The sequence below is a fragment of the Aythya marila genome (genome assembly GCF_965140915.1).
Source record: "Aythya marila genome assembly, chromosome: 4".
NCBI classification, from domain to species: domain Eukaryota; kingdom Metazoa; phylum Chordata; class Aves; order Anseriformes; family Anatidae; genus Aythya; species Aythya marila.
Genome location: NC_139045.1, coordinates 40412717 through 40433842, shown reverse-complemented (window position 1 = coordinate 40433842; position 21126 = coordinate 40412717).

The following is a 21126-nucleotide window of genomic DNA, read 5'->3' as shown; positions in this document are numbered from 1 at the left end:
CTGTTGCTTCAGAAGATCCTGTTTACTTACACAGATGCCTGAAAATGAGATGTTTTAATAATAGTTCAGAGGGAGCAGATTACAATAAAGAATTTTACTTCTAGAAAAGGAGCAAAAAGAAAGATGTATTTGCTGAAAACGCTAATGACTTTGCATACATTCCTGTTAGAATAAGTTTAATTTCATGGTCACAAAAACAGCACTGCAACCATCTTGAGTTACATGACATGAATGGGTTGATAAGAGGAAAGCAGTAAGCTAAGCATATCACTGAAGGCAAGAGGGGGTTCTATTAAAAAAAAAAAAAAAGAAAAAAAAAGAAGGTATAATTTCAGAATTTCATAGGACAAGGAAGGCAGGTATTTGCTAGGACTAAATTAAAAAACAACAAAAAAGTAGTGAGTGAAATTGATACAGCAAGAAGAGACAAGCAGCTGGGAACTTTTTAAGGTTAAGCAGTACTGAAGCCTTTAAGAGACTGCTGTAAGCAAAGGAAAGTACTCCTATAAGAATATAAACATGAGCACAAGGGGAATTATTGCTAGACAAGTCACTGCTTTAAAACCGTTTGCCATGCTGTTGCAATTATTCTTGAGGGGCTTTCTGTAAGAAGAGAACTTGCAGTCAGTCAAGCTGACAGTCAAGCTGTGGGCTGAAAGAGGTAGACCTGCTCTCAACAATTTAATTTATGAAAATAAGATAAATACATTGGGCCTGTCATTATGGGGATGCAGATGCGTGGTAATAGTTAGAGGTGTGCTCAGCAATGGCTTGGCTGGAGACCTGTGTCTCCTTCTCATCATTGATCTGTGATGAGACCACAGATAAGGGAGGAGTTGCCACGTCAGCAGGTTAGTGAATCTGTTACTCTGAGGTAGAGGTAGAGTTTTGAGTCAGATTAAACTGTTTTAGAAACAGAAAGAGTTGAGCCAAACTCTTGTGTTTGTGTTTTGATGTGTCACTATCCTATTCATGTTACGCTATTTTACCAAATTGTGTTCAAAAGTAGATGTAAGCATATGTTTATGTAAGGGAACAGTGGTACTGTGGCTTCTGAGGTTTGCAGTATTCAGCACAGCCTACCAAATTCTGATGCATTTCACTGATGATGCTTGGATTTGGCTTAATCCGAGACTCTTTTTCTGGAGGTCATCTGGAGGTAATTATCTGTCCTGGTGGGGAATATGATCATTTGCATGATTGAATTTTTGTCAGGAGAAGCAGAAGTATACAGAATACAATGAGTAAATGAAAGCAGTAAAATTAGAATGGGACAGCAGACTGGGAAGAATTTATCAAATGTCAGAACTCCACTAAATTCTTAGATTTAGCATAAGACTTCTACAGGCAACACCATCAATGCTTATGTTGAACCTTGTGCTGATTCTTGAGTCAAGGTCCATGACCCAAGATTCAGTGAAAGATGATGTGCCTGACACAAGTGGCCATGCTGGAATTAGTATAGCTAAACCAGCTTGTGGCCAGGATAATGATGTCCTTTTTCTAATCTTACCACTGAAGGATTTGGTAACAAAATCTATATAGTTTTCAATCACCTAGTCTGAAAAAAAAGTATAGACAGAAAGAAGGAAGAAAAATAATAAATTGAATGGTTATAGCAGAGAAACTTCTCAGTGATTTTGGCTTTGAATAGTTGCCTTACAACTTTATACCCATTTATCACATCAAATTAATTTTGCAAATTAACCTGTGGTACTACAGAATATGGATTATCTCAATTATGGAAATGTGGTTTCCATTAGTATTCCATTATTATACCGTCCCACTTATGACTTTGTAGTAATAAGTGCAGGGCATAACTTTCACTGATATTATCAAACCCAAAATCACTCATTCTGCTCCACATCATTTTATAGAAGCTGTTAGGTTCACCTACTTAGAACTTATACTAAAGTTAAATAACATTTCCCAGAGAGATACTTTATTTCTGGAAAAAAAAAAAAAGAATGTGTAGAAATTATGAATTGATGGCATCTAGATGCTATGGTGATAGGTGTCTCATAAAGATTTATTTAATTGTAACAGTGAGCTTAAGTGTAAGAAAAGGTAATAGTATTATTTCCCTCTGCATGACATGGAATATTAACTATTTACTTTGGATAATCTGACTCTGTTAGTTTTCAAGTATTCACTCCTCACTAGGACCTTCCTTGACGCTTTCAGTTTCTTCTTGCAAAACTTAATCACAAGGCTATGCCATTTTTTCTAGCCAGGGAATGCCGACACAGGTGAATGCAATACCATGCAGCTATACTGATGAGTGCATATCGGGAACACTAAAAAACAAAAAGGCATATTGTCCTTGCTAAGTGAGATGAGATGATATTACTATTCTGCTTTCAGTCCCTGGGCTATCTAGCATTGTACAGCATTGTGCTATGTACACAAATTATGGTTTCTGGGAGGGAAGACTGAAAAAGAGAGGGAACAGAGAGATCTTTTGTTTTAGACCAACTGACTATGGTCATGAAATAGAGAGTCAAGAGTCATAGCTGTTGCAGTATCAGCAAGTGTGTGTGGATTTATCAAAGGTTTGAGTTTTTTAGGGACTGTTTCTAGCAGATTCCATGTTTACCCAATTCACCTCAATATTACTCTTTCTTTCATACTCTTCAATATTCACTGGAGCTTCCTCGCTCTGACTTTTTTTGCTGTGGGATTGTTTGTGCCAGGTGCACAAATGTTGACTATAACAGATTAAAATATTTACAGGCAGTTGAACACCCATTATGAGTGTTTATTGAAGGAGATCATATGGCTTTTCAAAAAAAAATGTGCATAGAGACAGCCAGAACTGTATTTTTAACTATGGACAGGCCATGATAGTCATTTTAAGAACCTAAATTTGAGAAAGTAGTCACTGGCAACAGAGGAATAGCAGTCATCTTTACGGCAGTCAATTAACATATGTGACTCTGGAATCCTCTCTGGGTTTATGTGATAAAACACTGAGAGGCTGATTGCACTGCTTTTCCCCCACAAAATGTAGCTTTCCTTTGATTCTGAGGAAATTCCTAACTCCCTGTTTGATTATAAGGTCCTGCACAAATCCTCAAGAGAGGTAAGCAGAGGTCCCTGTACGTTGGGTCTGTCACAATTTTCTTATAACAGCTCTATTATGGATAATTCCCTGGAAGTCAGCTGTAAAGCTCAGCAGGTCCCCTCCTGATATCCTTCACATTTGGATAATTAACTGAGCTGTTTGAACAACAGAAACTTTATAATGTTCAGCAGTGGGAGTCTTGCAGCTGATCAGCTTTACCTTCATCAGCACTTGTCATTTTAACACTTGAAGGGTAATGTTTCAGGATGAATATAATCTTCAAGCGGGAGAAGAAAAGATTTAAATGTACAGGAAAATAAAGGCCTCAATAAATTTATTATGCAGACTGTAATACTCCTTGTGCTGTGTTGCTCATGTACTCTGTGTTGCTGTCTAAGAGGGATTTAGTCAACCTTGTATCTGTACAAAATAGGCTTTGCTTGATTGCAAGGAAAAAACAAGTAACAACGAATCCTCATGGAAACCCATCCTCGACATCCTGAGAAATAGCAAGCATAAAACCTTCGTGCTGATCACAGCAGTCTTTTCCAGACAAAACTTAATTTGTTTAGAGACAGTAAAATGAAATATGCCCTAGCTTCTTATTTTTTGTTCAATTCGTCTGATAGTTAAAAATGATTCAAGTACCAAGCCTTTCAGCGGAGTTTAAAGGAGCAGTCTGGTCAGGACCTACTGAAATGGGGTAATGGTACAACTAGCTTCCTGGGTAGAGGGAGATCTTCCAGCAAACCAAAAGTAATGCCTGAGAATGTTCTAGAAAAAAAAAAAAACTTACAGGGAAAGGTCCCCTTGTTCCTTTCCATACATGATCTCATGCCTCTCATTCCTGTTCACAAAGTATTCTCTCTCTTTTTTTTTTTCTTTTTTTTTTTTTTTTTTTAAAGTCTGATGTATGGTTAGGATTCAAATCAACCTCCAACAGTATGATTAGTAACTGTTTTCCATTTCAAAATTCTTTCTCCTTGAAAATTAGCAGAGCTTGAGAAACTTCTTGGGAATTATCTCCTCCTTCCTTAAAGAAAAAAAAAAAACAAAAAACAAAAAACAAAACAAAACAAACAAAAAACAAACAACAAAAAACAAACAAACAAAAACCTTCCTTACTTGAGAGTGCAAAGAGTGAATGCATTTCTACAAGAGAAAAAGGTGGTATGCTGCAGCAAATGAAATTTAATGTACTTTTTCAGCGCCTTTCTACTATAAAGGCAACAGAGTAGCTATTGTTTCACATAATCTGTCACCAGGAAGATCGTCCTAGGCAAAAATGCTAAACTGTTATAAGGAATTCAGAGAGTTCAAAACCTTAAAGAGTTCAAAACTCAAAAAGTTCTAGCCAAGAGGCTACTGAATCTAACAGATAAGGAACACTATTGCATTATTCAAATAGAGTCCAATGATCATAGTAAAATTTGACCCCATATTTTTGGACTGAATTTGTTCCATAATAATTGTTTTTTTTAATCCTTCCCCACACTTTCAATTTTTTTGTTTTTTGGTCTAACCTCTACAAATTAAAGAAATCTACATTTTATAAATATTTAAGACTGTGTGACATTTATTTATTAACCAACTGCCATAAAGACTATTTGAAATTAAGAGGGGTTTGTAAATCATGATGTGTTACTTAATATCCTGAATGATAGTTGAGATAATTATTAACTATAGTTAGGTATTATTGTTTTGATGGCTAAACATGACTGGAATAAGAAATGTGGTTTAAAATTCAGCAAAAACTACATACGCACAGTGGTTAGAAATACCAATATTTCTTAAAGTAGTTTTACTTAATTTTAATGAACTACAAAGCAAATCTTCAAAGATTTATTCATTATTCTTAAATTTCTGGATGCATAAAGCCCTAAAGAATATAAATATAATCTGACAGAATACTGCAAATCAAAAAAAAAAAAAAAAAGAATTTTCTCTATGCCATGATCTCTTATCATAACGTAGTTATGAACTTTTCTATGAATGAATATGTAAGTAGGTGCATTGGTTCCCATAAGAGTCATACTGATGAGGTTAAGATGCACTGTTCTCAGGTCAGGTTAATGCTTGTCTTCTGAAAAGAATTGTTCAGTGCCTTTTTTTTTTTTTCCCCCTCAGTTAACAGCAAGCACAATAAATATTGTGTTATATGAGAATGACTGATAACAGAGAGGCTGTTTGTTGTTACAAGCCATTCTTCTTAGTACAAAATAGACTGCTTTCTATAAGATAAGTAGAATGTTTTTTCAGTTAAAAAGGTTCCAGTTTCTCTAGGTCTTTACACTCCTCTGAGATGTAAACCTGTTCTTTAACAATACAAGCAATGTCTAGGCTTGTTAGCGTAGCCTCCCATGATAATATTTCTTTATCCTAATAAAGTGAAAGAATATGTAGTATAATAACTCACTCTGCAACCAGGTTAACTTAAATATTTTATTAAGACAGGGGCCATTAGACTGTAGCTGCAGTTAGATAAAGCAAAATTCAGTGTTAACCATATCAGGATTTTCTCTGACACCTTTCCCATATTGCTTTACATATTTTTTCGTAATACTTAAGAAATATTTCTCCCAAGTGTCACTGTGATCTCTTTCTTATGTCTTGTGCTAGAATTGCCCCTGCAATGTACAACTCTGCAAACGAAAAGTTAATATACTGAACAGCTTTAATCACCTAGTATAGCTCAGATAAGCCAATATTAAAACACATTTATGCATGAACAACTAATAACTAATAATTGAAAGAAATTACATGCAACCCTAGAAACCATTTCTTAATTGTAACTCATTAAAATAAATTATGGTATATTATCCCAATTACAATGCTGAAAATAGAATTTAGCAGCAGTTGTTCTGTCACTTTACCCTTCATTTTAGCTTTTTATGGCAGATATGTTTTGAAAATAATTTCTCCTAATCAGATGGTGTTATATATTACCAGCTAGTAGCTACACCTCCTTGCAAGCTTATCCTTAGAGAGGCATTGGGTTAAGCATTAAAACTTACACTCATTAGAGCTAATTGAATATTATTGGCGTGAACATGAAGAGTTGTTGCGGTGGTTCAAACAAAATACAAATATATAGATACTTATAATTGCATAACTATCTCTTGCTATATTTATTGTATGCCATACAGTATTATTATAGAAAGCTGATGTTAAAAATTTGATTGCACCTAGATGTAAGCTAAGTAGCAAATGCTTTATTTTGTTATTATTAGAGCCAGGCTTCCTTCATTCAACAAATGGGGCTTTTGCAATGACGCCTCTAACACTAAATATAAAACTGCACTGAACTTTCCAAATGCTGTCTAATCATTCATATACTCTGTGCGAATGTTGCCTTTTCTATAAATTCAACTATTGGGAACCCTAGTGCTGCTCCCGAGCATCATCAATTGATTGCTTCACTTGAGACTGAGGACACTCAGCAAAGGACACAAAGGAGAGCAAGCCAAATAGGGAACAGTTCAAGCATCCACAGTTTCCAGAAGTTATGGGTGCTCAAGACTTTCTGGATTTGGCCTATTTAATGAGAAGGAATAGCCATTTGCTTGAATTCAATAATTCACAATGACTACTATATAAAATGTCTGGTTCTCTTGCAATGATGCATTTACAACGTACCACCTACTTGCTCTTTGCTTTTAAAACCAACATCTTTGGAGCAAATACAATAAACAGGAATTTCAGTCTAATCTGAAATTAAATTAATTATGTCAGTGGTGACACTTGTGTTTCAAGAATATGATTTTAATGTTATTTTCTAGTCATCATGGCTTCATTCTTGCCTTATAATAATTCTGCTGTCCCAAGTTGACTCTGTAAAGGATAAATATAGCTTAAGGTTTGGAGAGGTCTATAGTGTGCAGTGGAATTAGTGAATTTTCTGAAGTAACATCAGAAATTGGCCTGGCAGAAAATATGACTGAAAATCTAACAGAGTTTATGTACAAGCTTCTTCTTCAATAAATTTATTTATATTTATTAAACACCATTTGGCACCTACAGAAATGGCTATAAAATTGTTACAGTGGGTTTCCAGAACAGCTGCTGGGTGGGTGGAGTTGGGGATTTGGCAAATTGCTGTCCTCTGTTCCCTTTTGCCATGATCTCTGCTTATTATCAGCATGATTGTGTTACTGACTCTGGCCTTCCAAGTGTTTTGGGGCTAATAACCTAAATGTTTTCCTCCTCTCACCCCAGCTTGAAATACATGTCTCCTTTCAGCTGTTAAAAGAATGTGTGTCCTTCAGGAATGTGTGAAATACAAACAATTAGTGCTTGTCAAGGGAAAGAAAAGGAGAAAGGGGACTGATCCAGTGCACATTACAAATGAAATTGGAAGTTAGAGACATTTGGTTAGGCCCAGGAAACATAAAAGCTACAAAATAATTCCTATTTTCAGTGACATTATTGTAAACTAGGAGCTGTCTCGTCTTGTTTCTGCTTTCTCTGGAGGAGTGCTGTACTACATAACTGAACAAGTGTTTTTTGTAAGTTGAACTTTAGTGACTTTGTAAAACAAAATCTCTATCTTTTTGCCTCACTTATTGTTTCTCTGAGGGGTTGCTACAAAAGGAAGAAAAAGGCTTTATATCAAGAACTCTCTGTCATTTAAGTTATCTCCTTCCATCCATAATACCGTTTTATAGACTGAAATAAAAAGTAGATAAAAAGAGCTGGTACTATTAGATGAACTCCCTCAATCTCTGGTTTACTTGTGTTTTCCTGGAGGAAAAAAAAAAAAAAAGTCACTGTGGTTGTTTATTTTAAAAGTGATTCCATTTTTGTTTTACTTGTGTTCACTACAGGTTACCAGGACTGAAAAGTGAAAGCTTTGGAAGAAAAGGAGGAGTCTGGAAAAACACTGGAAAGAAAGAGAAAGAAGAAAAGAAATCAAGAGAGGGGTATGCTAAGAAGCTGAGGTAAGCAGAAGCATCACGAGTGCATCTATATGGATGTGAATTATTAAAATAGCTCCTTTCCCTCTCAGAAATATCCCCAAACTTTCTGCTAAATGAATACATTCAACCACTAAAATATTAGAAATGATCATAATTAAGAATTAAAGTTGCTCTCCAGCTGCATCATCTCTGGTGTTTAAGATGTATGGTATGCTCTTTAATTATGCTATATCTTGCTAAATTTTACTACAAATTCAGTATCTCATCTAATGAAACAAAGATCACAGGATGGTTGCTGTTCAATCTTTTCATTCAGGTTGATGAAGATACTAAATTATATTTTGCTCTGAATTTCCATGGTTTCTATTGCTGTACATGTTCCATATCTATTCATTATTATGTTGCTATTCACATTCTTGAATGAGAATCTGAGGCTCAGAATGATTGAGGCTTGAACTATAAGATTTCCACTGCTTTTAGAAATCTGGTCTGAGGCATGCAGGATCTGAATTTTTAGGCATGCCAGGTCTTGCTTATGACCTTTCAGCCAAATCTGGCCTTCTGGACAGTCAGGTCACCTGTCTCTTCTGTAGGAGAGACAACAGTTGTTTGAGTACAAATGCAATATAAATAAACAATATATACTTTCTCCACATCTGGTTATAGCCCAGTGAGTAGGGGGAAAACAGCTACTGAGCACATACACCTTTCCTAACTGTAAATGCTGCCCTCCATTTCACTTTGTATACATGCAAAAGGATGACTTTGACTCCACATTCCCTCGGTTGTTGGCATTGTTGCTTGCCCAAGCAGTCAGATACAAGTTACTGTAAATAAAGCTTTTGCTGAGAGGTAGTCTTCTCTATTTTTCCTCTCTCTTTTTTTTTTAGGTCTTCAGATCTGAAATAGCTGGCTGCTGAGTTTGGCTCATGCCATTTTAGCAAAGGCAGAATTTTAGGTCATCATTTCTGCATTCAGAATGCAAATACTTTTGACTTAGTTATACCTACTGGTCTTCAGTCCTTTAAAAAGCCAGACCACAAATTGCTGGAGATCCAAGTGGCCCCTAGAGGAACCGTGTAATTTAAGTTAATTCTCTGAACCTCAGAATAATGGTATGATGAAGAGAACACAAACATGCAAAATATATTTTTTTCAATATGGTGCTTAGTTGCTGGTTAACCAGAAGTTAATTCTTTCTTTGTCATGACAACTATGCCCAATGTACTAGTCCAATACTGAATTTCTCTAGCACATCACACTCGCATATGCTGTTCTCTCATATGTTCCATTCAGGTCAGAGACTGAATACAAAGAACTGTTGTGATGCCAGTTTAACGGGTAAGGAATCATTTATGTTTCTAGTATTGCTAAGTGAATAGATTAATTGACATATTCTATTCTAGTACAAATGAAAGTAGGATTCCAGCTCCAGGAGATCCAGGAGATTTAGAATAAAATATATGGAACGGGTTGCCCAGGGAAGTGGTGGAGTCACCGTCCCTAGGGTTGTTTAAAGAAAGGTTGGACCTGGTGCTTAGGGACTTGATTTGGTGGGTGACATTGGTAGTAGGGTGAGGTTGGACCAGGTGAACTTGAAGGTCTCTTCCAACCTTAATGATTCTATATTTCAAAATTACTTGGTACTTATCCCCAGATTGAATTGCTGCAGAAATGAGATTGAACAGTTATCTGCAAATTTATCTTCAACTCTGTCTTCATATAGCCTGTATAGCATGAAATCAACCATTCAGAATACCAGTTTTAAAGCTAGAATTTGCTTTATTACTATGGGTTGCAAGTAGCATGTTCTATAGCAGACAAATAGCCAAATACAAGCCTCAGCAGGCAGTGGTCCTTGTGTTTGTAGCCCTTGGGTTTGAAGAGAAGAAAAAAAGAGAAGAAAAAGAAAGACCTCTGTGATTTTAATTGCTGTTAGAAGAATGTCCCATCTCTGTTAGATAATTTCATTGGTTTAGATAGAAAAAGAGAAAATACCTTTTTTTTTTTTTCTTCTTTTTTTTTCTCCCTCTCCTTTTTAACATAACTCCTGGTACAGTTACTTTATAACCAATAGATATTTGGCCAAATTAGGATGAAATAAACAAGATTCTGTGGGACTGAAAACCAAGAGTTTGTCAAAGCAAGAACTTTATCAGTACCTTAGAGAATCAGTAACTTAGAGAATTGCATAGTCTTACTAATACAAAGATATTGTGGAAAGAGACGAGGATCCATATGGAAAATATGTGTTTGCTTGAATAAAAAAGGACATTTATTTGGAGCAGTGGAAACACTGGAAGCATGTTACAGGGTGACTCAAATTACACTGTGGGTTTAAGTTAGTATTAAAGCAAATGTAAATTGTATTCTTTGTAAATTCTCCTACTCTGTGTCCGAGAAAACCACAACATACCATTGATACACTAGAGCCACTCTTTCATTTTCTCTTTACCACTGGAACTAACAGAGATTGTGATTTTACACTGCTGTCATCAAGAGACTTTTCCCCTTCAATAACAGTGAAATTCTAGTTGTTCAAAATACACTGAGTTCATATTAGCAGTATCTCTGTAGGTAAGTTCTGTAATCTTCCACAGAGCTAGAGTGTAGCTTGCCTTCTTTTACTGCACATTCCTTTTGTACAGGAGCTTTGCCACACAAATTTTCCTGCTGCTGCTGTTTAGCAGAGACTATCTCAAAAACAACAACAAAAATAACATTTTTTTTCCAAATGATGTTTCAAATGAACATAAAAACCATAAAAAGTAAGCATAAAAAAAGAAAGTCAAACTCCTTTCTAATCTTTCTCCGATAGACTTATAATGGCTTTTATCATTTTAATACTGGAAAACAAATGTTACTCTTACAGTAACCTGAATTTAACCTCATGACACTGCTCTGAGGGACAAATATATCATTATTTCCATTTACCACTGGTAGCCTGAAGCATAGATGGATTTTTGTGTTTGGCCCAAGGTCATGTAGAAATGCTGTAGTAGAAGTATAATTAGAGGAAAGATCTGAGTGCTAGTCTAATAATTATTAGCTATCCTTTCTACGCCATTAATGGTAATGGGAAGCATTTATACTCACCTAGGAGAACACTAGCCTGAAGAAATGTTTTTTTCCAACCATGATAGAAAAGAATCTGGTGCATTCTGTGAGGATTCCTCTTGGCCTTAGCTAAACTTGTCTGGGTTTAACCTCAGTAATAAAAAAATCAAAGAGGTTGCTAAGTGAAATTCTGCTCTCCGTAGTGCCTGTCCAACTAGCATTGTGAGGTACCGTCTTTCTGGCATGTCAGTATTATGGACCAAATATCTTCTGTTTAAAAATAGAGAGGTACTGGTTTCACCTGGCCTTCCAAGTCTGTTCTAGACACAAAAAGTCCGTCTGGTTACCAGTGGTCTATGCATCAACAATGACAGAGATTATCTGCACGATACTTGCTGTAGTCAGCTAATCTTTTCCTGGTCCACAAAAGGTAGAAGGACTTCTTGCTCTTTGGAAAGATAAGAACAAAGGAAAACAAGACAGCTGATTAGTCAGAGTGTCATAAAGATATGGCAGTAGATGAGGTCAAAGAAGGAGATATGTCATTCTTGTTTTCTGTTTCTGGTTGTCTATTTTCTGTAGTGGAACAATGCTTTAAAGGCTTTACATTGCCAGAACTGATAGTGCACGGGGACACTTTTCGAGCTTGCTTAATTTATTCTACAATATGCAGTTACTTCTATGAGATCCTACTAAAAAAAGGACTGAGCTACAACTATCAAAATTTGTAAGTTTTCAATGCTTATACTTTGGACACCTGGATTCTCCATAAAAATATGCATTTCATATGCCTAATATATAGATAGATACAGCAGGGATGTCACAAAAGAAATCAGAACTTCAATTAAATTTTTATAAGAAAATAAAAATCAGTCTTAGATTGGCAAAATATTTCTTTGAAGCTTCACTGTGTTACTTTAACAAAAAAAATCTGTGAAGTCTCTATATATCACAGGAATCTCTTTGTATTGCAAAAGATTGCCACTTACATGGAAATGAGATCTTTTATTCCAATGCAGCAAGTGATGCGGTTCCACTAGCAGATACTGTGTGTGAAAACATCTCTATAAGATCTTCATAAGATGTGAGGGAGTATTAAGGAGTGGGGTTTGTGTGTGTGTGCGTTTTTCTGTTGGTGTGTGGTGTGTGTGTGTGTTTTTCTGACATGTCATTGAAGTTTATCACTCTGCTAAAATGTCTCACTCTATGTAATTTGATAGTGGTAGCTAAGAGGGGACCAAGCTGTTTTTGTAAGACCTTTTGTAAGACCTAAATAAAAGTTTTTGTAATCTAACTGCTAACAAAGCTCCACGCCTTGCTGACTCCAAAGAAATATATATATATATTTCTATATACGTTCATGTATATATATATATAGTATAGTAATGTCACCCAATAGATGGCAGTATAATCTTTATAATAAAGGAGTTTTTTTATTGAGTACAGAGACATTTGGGATGAATTTCAGTTTCTGGCTGCCAACTGACAAAAGAAATATGGGAGCTTTTGTTTTAAAAAGTGGCACTATAGGAAAACATAGTGGAGTGCATCGTTTTCTAATAGGACTTCTGTCAGTTCTACTTAATGCAATCACAATTTTGTTCCTTGGGCATGTTATTCTCACTAATGAGGATTTAAAAGTATGGCTTGAATGGTTCCAAATGATCGTTGATACTTGACTATAAAAGACTTTGTTTCTTTTTATTGAACAAAAGCTTATAAAGGGGAAATTTCAACTCTGTTATTAGAGTTAGAAATAAGTATGCAGGTAATATTCATGCATGTGTACACACGTGTGCACACAACTGTGCAGTCTTCAGGTTGTCAAATAAAAAATAATCCCTTTAGGAAAATTTGTTTCTAAATATACTGTTGCTGCATAGCTATTATTTTGAAAAGATTGATGAACAGAACTGCATAGGAAAACAAATTCTCTTGCTAGAAAAGATGAACCCATGTCAGTCTGCATTCTTGACATTAGGGGAAGATGAACACTAGAAACATGAACACTAGAAAGAGGAACACTTCAAGATCAGAGATATCTCTATTTATGAATAATTTATAGCTTTGAGAACAATTATTTCCTAATTTGAGGGAAAACTGAATGTTAAGTGATGGATTTGCAAATTTTATTTGAAGAAAATATTTACTTCAAGCTTTCTGTTGATTCTGATCACCAGTCCTGTATTTATAGCAAGAAAGATATCCTATTTGGGAATAAAAAGAAAGGCAATTCTGTGATCACTTTTTGGAATAATCCCCTTTCTCTTAGAATGAAAAGGTTAATAGTTCACTAGGTGCTTTATCTTACGTAAATATTATGGGTGCTTCTAATTTTGGATTCAGAAAATAACTGAACATGATTACCAGAAACACCACACCACACACCCATACAGACCAGGGCAGGACTATTTTCTTGGTATTAACCAGCTTACATAATACAGACTGTCAGTAAAATACTCTTGCCACGTCCATTCTTCTGGATATACATATTACACTTCAAATAAATCACTCTATATGTGTATATCTGTACCTGTAAATGTTTCTTTATGGTTGCTAAAATAGAACTGCATTTTTTAAAGACAGGAGAAAAATGAAACTTCAATTTGAAAATTATATTACCTTCTATCAGATGAGAAAAGCTTTATTTCCAGCATATCTTGTAACATTTCATGTCCTTCTCTCACTGAAATGCCTTGACTTTCATGAGGGCATTTTGAATTAAGCAGAGAAACCCCTATGCACCCATAATTACAGACAATTGATGAATATTGTAAGTAGTGCATGATTTTGGAATAATTAAACCCACAAATTTCATTCTGCAATACTGTTCTGATTTGAGGAAGGAATTTTCTGAAATATTATCTTTGTAATAATTCATGTGAAAGTATAACTTACATTACTGATAAATCATATGTAAATAAATAAACAGTTAGATGAAGTTTTTTTCTAAAGAATCAATTACCTATAGTTCAAATTGTTGTTCAAATTAATGATTGATAATTAGTCATGTATGGAATCACTATCTAATGATTTAGCAACGTGGAAACTAATAGTACACAGTGTAATATTAAACTTATGGTATAAGCATAGGACATAAAACGGGCAATCAGAAGCAAAATAAATGTAAGACGGTTCTGAAATTCTGCAAATACGTGGTGGGGAAATGAATGATGGTTCAGTTCCAATCACTGTCTTCTAGGAAAGCTACAGTGAAAATACTAATGAGCAATTGAAGCAACAGAACTACTTTACTGTAAGAGAAAACTACAGTTATTTTACTGAAGGTGAGGGTAGGACATAAGTAAATACACTGGAGACTATTTGTAAATCTGGTTGCCTACTTGTATTAATTTTGGTTTTGAAAGGTGATTCTGTCTCCTTGCACTCTGTCACTGTGGTTTTATACAGAATCAATGAAAGACAGAATGGGGGTAAATCCTTCAGCAAAAGAGGAAAGGGAGGGGAAGGAAAAAAAAAAAAAAAAAAGAATAGTATTGCAGAGACCATTTTAGCTCTTCAAAGGTCCCTCAATCAGTATGATACAAAAAGTTCAAAACAAAACAAAACCAAGAAAAACACAGCACATTTGCTTTCAGTTTAGGAACTGTATCTTCAATGATGAGTCTCCCAGGAAATAAAAGACGTGATGTTGTACTCTACTTGTACAAAAAAAAAAAAAAAAAAAAAAAAAAAAAAAAAAAAAAAAAAAAAGTGAGGAAAGTGGAAAGTGAGGGTAATTGCTTTATTTGGCATTGATCCCACCAAATTTTAAGTACCTAATTGAGGATCCTAATTAAGAGTGTAGTTGTCCTAGGTTCTCATATAATCAATAGAGAGAAGCTTCTAGAGGGCTATTCAAGTCTTGCATTAACTCAATCACTGCAGGGGAAGCTGTCTTTCTCTGCTGAGTCTTAATCAGCTTTTGCCTAACAAACATTTGTTAGGTTGCTTCACGTTAGAGAGGGTGAGACCAGACCTTAAATGTTGAGAACTGGGCTCTTGAGGTGGTTTGTTTCTCCTTTTGTGCTATACTGAATGTTTTTTTTTTCTTTCCTCTTCTGCCTTTTCTTCTATTCTGTAGATTGGTCTGCTTTTCATGTTTGGGTGAATTGGGTGAATACAGAAATCAAAACGTTTGACTCAGAACATGCTTCTCATCAAGGATTAAAAAAAGAAAAAGAAACAAAATCATAACAGCAGTTCCTTAATGCACCTGGGGAAGTACAGTATTTTCTTGAAGACCTTTAAACAGAAGCATGAAAGGTAATGGACACATACTCTATCTTGAACTGAACTCTCTCAGGGTATTTTGTCCTTAAAGTTATTTGTAGTTCCTCTTGTTTGCCAGGTATGTTGTCATTCTGACTTATATGTGAACACTGAACTCTTTCCCATTCACTAACGTAACATCATTGTGGGCAATAGTCTATGATGGAGTTATTTGCTATTTTGGGGCAATTACTTTAATAATTTATTGTGTTCTCTGTTTCAAATTCCCTGCTGTTATGAAAGCCTAGAGAGTCTCAGACCTAAAGACGGGAACTGGAGACAGACTTGATGAGTTACTGACATCCATCTCAGCTCTACATTCAACTGGTGAGATCAAGAATTTTCTGCTCTCTGCCTTTAGCACAGAAAAAAAGAACTTCAGGTTTGATGTGAGGTTTTTGAATTGCTTGGACCAGGCTTGGCTTTCACTCCAAGGTCTAACTCAGGTTGCTTAAAGTGGCACAGGCATTTTTTTTCCCTTAACAAAAGAAACAGAACATTATTTTTAGATGCCTGAAGGGCTGTCTGTCTGACTCACAAACCAACCCATGTAATCAGCTTCAGAACTTAATAACATTGTTCAAGTGAACAGGGATGCAGGCTGCAAGATTAAAGAAAGTCAAATGCACATAACAGCTCACTTCAACTTTGCAATCAGACAGGTAATTATTACTTCTCAGGATGCCATAGTCCAGCAATTATAAAATTTAAATATTAATTTTAGAAGTCTTAATTATAGCAACCAGAATAGTTCTGTTCAAAATAGTCCCCAAAATAACTTTGCAAGAAGCTAATAGCAATTTACCTGATTGAGGAACAGGTAGAGATTTAATTAGAAATGGAAAATGCAGTTCGCTTCTATTTGCATAGTAAACAGAAGAAGAATTTGATCTTTTGCGGGAAGTTTTTACTTGTTTTTTATTATTGAAATAATAGGTTATCAACAAATTCACAAAAAATACGTTCAATTGATGAACATAAACATATGATTTGCCTTGATTTATGCTTGATCTGTGTCTATTTTATTTATCTGTAAATATCAGATATGTAATTAAGATATGTAAACAAAGATTTTTACTGCATCTATTTTCTGATATGTGGAAATAACATAGCATGCTGATTTACTTCTCAAGGTAAATCTGTCTTGAAACATACTTCCCTGGGGAGTAAATAGATTTATTTATTTATTTATTTATTTATTTTGTCTCAAAGAGTGGTTGTGCAAGGAGAGGCAATGCTTTGTTTCTGTGGTTAACACATCTAGTGAGATTTAATCATGTACTCTCTATACTTCTGTACTGATTGTCTATACTGAGAAACCCACTTGAAACATTTTGGTGGTAAACTTAGTGGTGTTACCAGCAGTACTAATCCAGTAGGCTATGCCATCATAAATACATAACAGTTAAGGTTCATGGATTAATACTGTAGAATTTAGAGACTGCAGCTGTGATTATGCCAGGCTCCATAGAGCCTGCTGTAGAGACCTCATGCTGTAAAAATACAAGTAAATAAGAAAGTATATTCCCTGTTTTACAGAATGGGAGAATCAAGTCATATAAAATTTAAATAATTTGTTTTATACCCCACAGAATGTTACTTGATCCTTTTCTTAATTACACTGTTTCAGTTAAGTCATATCTTTTCCCCCTTTCATGTGCTTTATTGAACTAAATCATATTCCCTCCTTTCTTTATGGAGCACAGAATAAAAACTCTTCCATTTTCTATTTCTTTCTTTTTTTTTTTTTTTTTTCTTTCCAGTTGTCAGGATTTATTTTTGAGGATGTCATTCTCAACCTATTGTGACCCTCTCTCTGAGTTCCCAAAATTGCTATATGTCTTAGATGATGTAAGAATTATTACAATATTTCACATTACTCTTTATTTATCTATGATAGATACAGAAGAAAAAATGGTTTATGATAAAAAAAAAAAAAATTACCATGCAGTGGAGGGGATATTCAGAATCTTATGCTGTTAGAGCTGGTGTCAACAATTCAAGAAGATGTATATTTATTTTCTCTTTATTGCATAACGAGAAACTTTGCTTAAAGGGAAATAGTTTTATTGTTCTGAGAGAATTTCTGTAATTTAAAGATTCAATACTGTGGGCTTGAGGGTAGAAAGAAGATCAAGAAGATGAAATACTTTCTAGTTTGGTAATTTTATCATTTTACTGAGATTGGAATTCAAGTATTTGTTCAAGGAAGTAATTACTGAATACAAGGTAGGATAAGACTTGAAGAGGGTGGGAGAGAACAGCAAGTGAGGACCACTGGAACATGGAAAACTAAGGTTCATTCCACAAAATTAAACCAGCTTCTGTGTGTGCTAACAATAGACAGCTGGGCCCTCTGCATTGCTTTTGCTCATCATGACCAGAAATTTTGTTTGGGGCATAAGATATTTTGTGGATTTTAGTGACTAAATCTCTTCACAAATGAACAAGTTCCGATGAAAGCTTTTAACTGGGGAATTTCTGACTAGCTGTGGATGCTAGAGGGAGTTACTTCAGGACTATGCAAAACCAGTCTATGTCCCAGCAACCCTGAAAGCATCCCCCTCCTCCACTGAAAAAACATTGGTCACTTTTTCTACTGCAGCTGAATTAACCAGAAAAGATGCAGTGAAAGCAGTGGCGGTAAATTGCATAAACTGTGTGTTGCCCCAAGCTCTATCTGAATTAATCTTTTCTCTGAGATATGTGTCCTGAATTTAGATAACCATACTAGCCTTTTATATAAATACTGTAGAAAATGTAGAATACAAATACTTTGTGGAGTACAATGTAAAAATAAATGATCCAATGACTCATCTTTAACACAAAGCATGGCTTCTAAAAATAGAAAGAACCTTTCATGATTTTGGAAATGGCTTCTCATGGTCCCTGATAAATTATTTTTTCTTTCTCCAAGTGGAAACCAAGTGAATGGTGTTGAGAACCATCAGAAAGAGGTAGTCTTTACAATATATGCCATTGGTCAGGAAATCAGTTCAGGATTCAGAAAGCTGCATATGTTACCGAGATGAGTTTACATGTTCTCACAGTGGTATCCTATTTTATACAGGTGTTGAAACATGTCAGCTATGGAAATAGATTAAATATACCATCAAAATAAAAAAAGGAATAGTAACCAAAACCCAAATGGCTTTCTCTGACAATGCCTGAATGTACCATCTGTTTCCACTGCATTATAAATTGATGTAGAAAATTGATATGCAGTGCTATTTCTGGGTAGCTTCTCATTTGCATTTGCTTTTGTTAAAAATGGACCTAACTGAAAACCATCACACTGAAATCTGCCAGACTTTGGAAGGAAGTGTTCAAACCAGCCTGGTGTCTTCCAACCCAAAGCTGGATCTACATCTGAAATGGTGCAGCTGCCCACATATGTATAGAGTGCTAAAACACAACTTTGGATCTAGACACCACACAGCTTGTCAGATGTTCAGGCTCCTGATCCAAATTGTCCACTTTATTTAGGACGGTAACAATTGAATAATTATAATGACATAAGGCTTACCACCTAGCTACATTAAATAACCATCTAATCATTTAACTGAGGCAGCCAATAAATAATAGCAGTATGGCTACTTTTACCCAATACCAAAAATACAAACTCTGTCTTCTTTGACTTCATATATACTAATAAATGTTAATATGAAATCACTGTATAACAGTTTTCCATGGTCATGATTGTGATTAATCTCAATGTAAATCAACATCCCAAAATATCATTTCATCAGGTGGCTGGAAGGAGCTGCTTCCAAACCCTGTGTAATAGTCCAATCATTTCCAGGCAGAAATGGAGCAGCCAAAATGCTCAGACCTAAGCTGGTGACATATTGTCTCTGCTGGAGACTGTGCTGGGCAAGAGCAGATGTAAATGAAACTCCTTCCTGACATCTGCTTCTTTCTCTACGTGACCTGTGTTGGAGAGGCTTAAGAGATGACAGATGCAGGAACGTGTTAAAAAAGCTACATGTCTGTGCTGGATATGTCTGCTCCATGCCCAGATGTATTTGTGTAGCAACTATTTACATGGTTTTGCTTCACAGAAGAATAAGCTTTATTCCAAAAAGCAATATCCTCTCTTTTCTGTCCTCTAATAATTCTGAAGTAAGATTTTCTTTTGTTTTAGTCCTCTCTGTTTGTTATTATATTTATTTTAAGTGCTTCTGGAAGGAAAAATTCAGAAAAGTTTGCATTTATCTCTTATTTGAATATTCTACTTCAGTGTTATCACCTAGGTTAGTTACCTCCTGAAAATGAACTGATTGCTCTTGATTTCCAAGGATCTAACTCATGATGTTAGTAACCCTTTAGGAAGTTAATAAGACACAGATCATTTGCACATTTAATTAAATCATATTTATCCTATTAGTAAATTTTCAAATGCTGTTGGATCAGAGAGCCCGAAAAAAATGATAAAACATGAAACTAAATAGTTTAATTTACCATTAGACATACCTTTTTGCAGGCTTTGAAGACTATCAAAATCCAAGCAATAAATGCATGCTCATTCTGTAGCCGTGTCTAGGAAAAAAAAAAAATAATAGGCTTCTTTTTCCTGTTTATACCATGCATTTCTTTAGAAGAAAACCAGGAGTACAAACCTGGAGCAGAGCTGTATTGCATTTGGTTGGATGATCATGGAGTAAGAGTGCAGGTCTGCCCCACACTCTAGACATAGATTCAGATAAATATAGCCATAGGTATCAGATGACAAGTTTTCTGGAAATGAATACTCTTTCATTTCCCCCTCTCCTAGCAAGGCCTGTAAAATGTTGCTTTGAAGGCCATAAAAAAAATGGTACCTCACCATACTTTGTAGGGTCAACTGATTTTTTTTCCTAGTTTCTGAGGCTGAAGACTTACAGGACGAGACTTATAGAGGCATTTTAATTAGAGAGGTGGATAAATTCAGAAAAAATGGCAAAATACCCATTGAAATGTTTCTACCGGAAGAAGAATTTGATTATTTCTACTAATTTTCCTGATTATTTATTCAATTACATATTTGATGGACACTGCTGAACATACTTTTGAAAAGACTGAACATCAGAAAACATTTTTTCCCCGCTACTGTTTCTGAAGAGCACAGAATTTAAATTAGGCATTTAAATGTATAAAAATGCAGGCCTATTTAATTCATTTGATTAACATAAACCATTTTTTCCAGTCCTCTTTTCACAAAAACCTACAATAACCAATAACTGAATGTTTCTTAAGAACTCATTTCACAATACAGAAATGAAGTAAAACAGAAAGTAAATTAATTGTCCATGGTCACAGAAAGAGTAACCAACAGAGATGTCAATGAAATCAATGTGTAGCACTTTCTTTTTAATGTAAATGTTATTCTGTATTTTATAGACTTAACCTGATACTTTAGTGAGATCATGCAATACTTGGTCAAGAAAAAATTTAGCCAGATTTTCTGCTCTGGATTTACTCTTGGGAAAATTGCAGCTGTGTTATATGAAGGACTCAATCTATAACTAGTTGGAGAATCTTTTTCCCACTAGAAACTCCAAAGATAAAACAACTTTAAATCAGTGTTAAAGCAACATTAAAGGAGTATTGATCCTATTGAACGATGAAAGTGTATATGTTGTGGTTATCGTGTCCATCAATAAAATATATAGACAAAAGAGACTTATGATCCTTGTGGTGGTTGACAGCAGCAGTAAGAAAGCACTGGCAAAACAGAGACTTTTACTGATCTAAAGATATGCTAATATCTTTCAGTTAAGGGACTGTGTCAGTCACTCTCTCACCAACAAGATATAGATGTGGAAGGGTGGAAGTTTT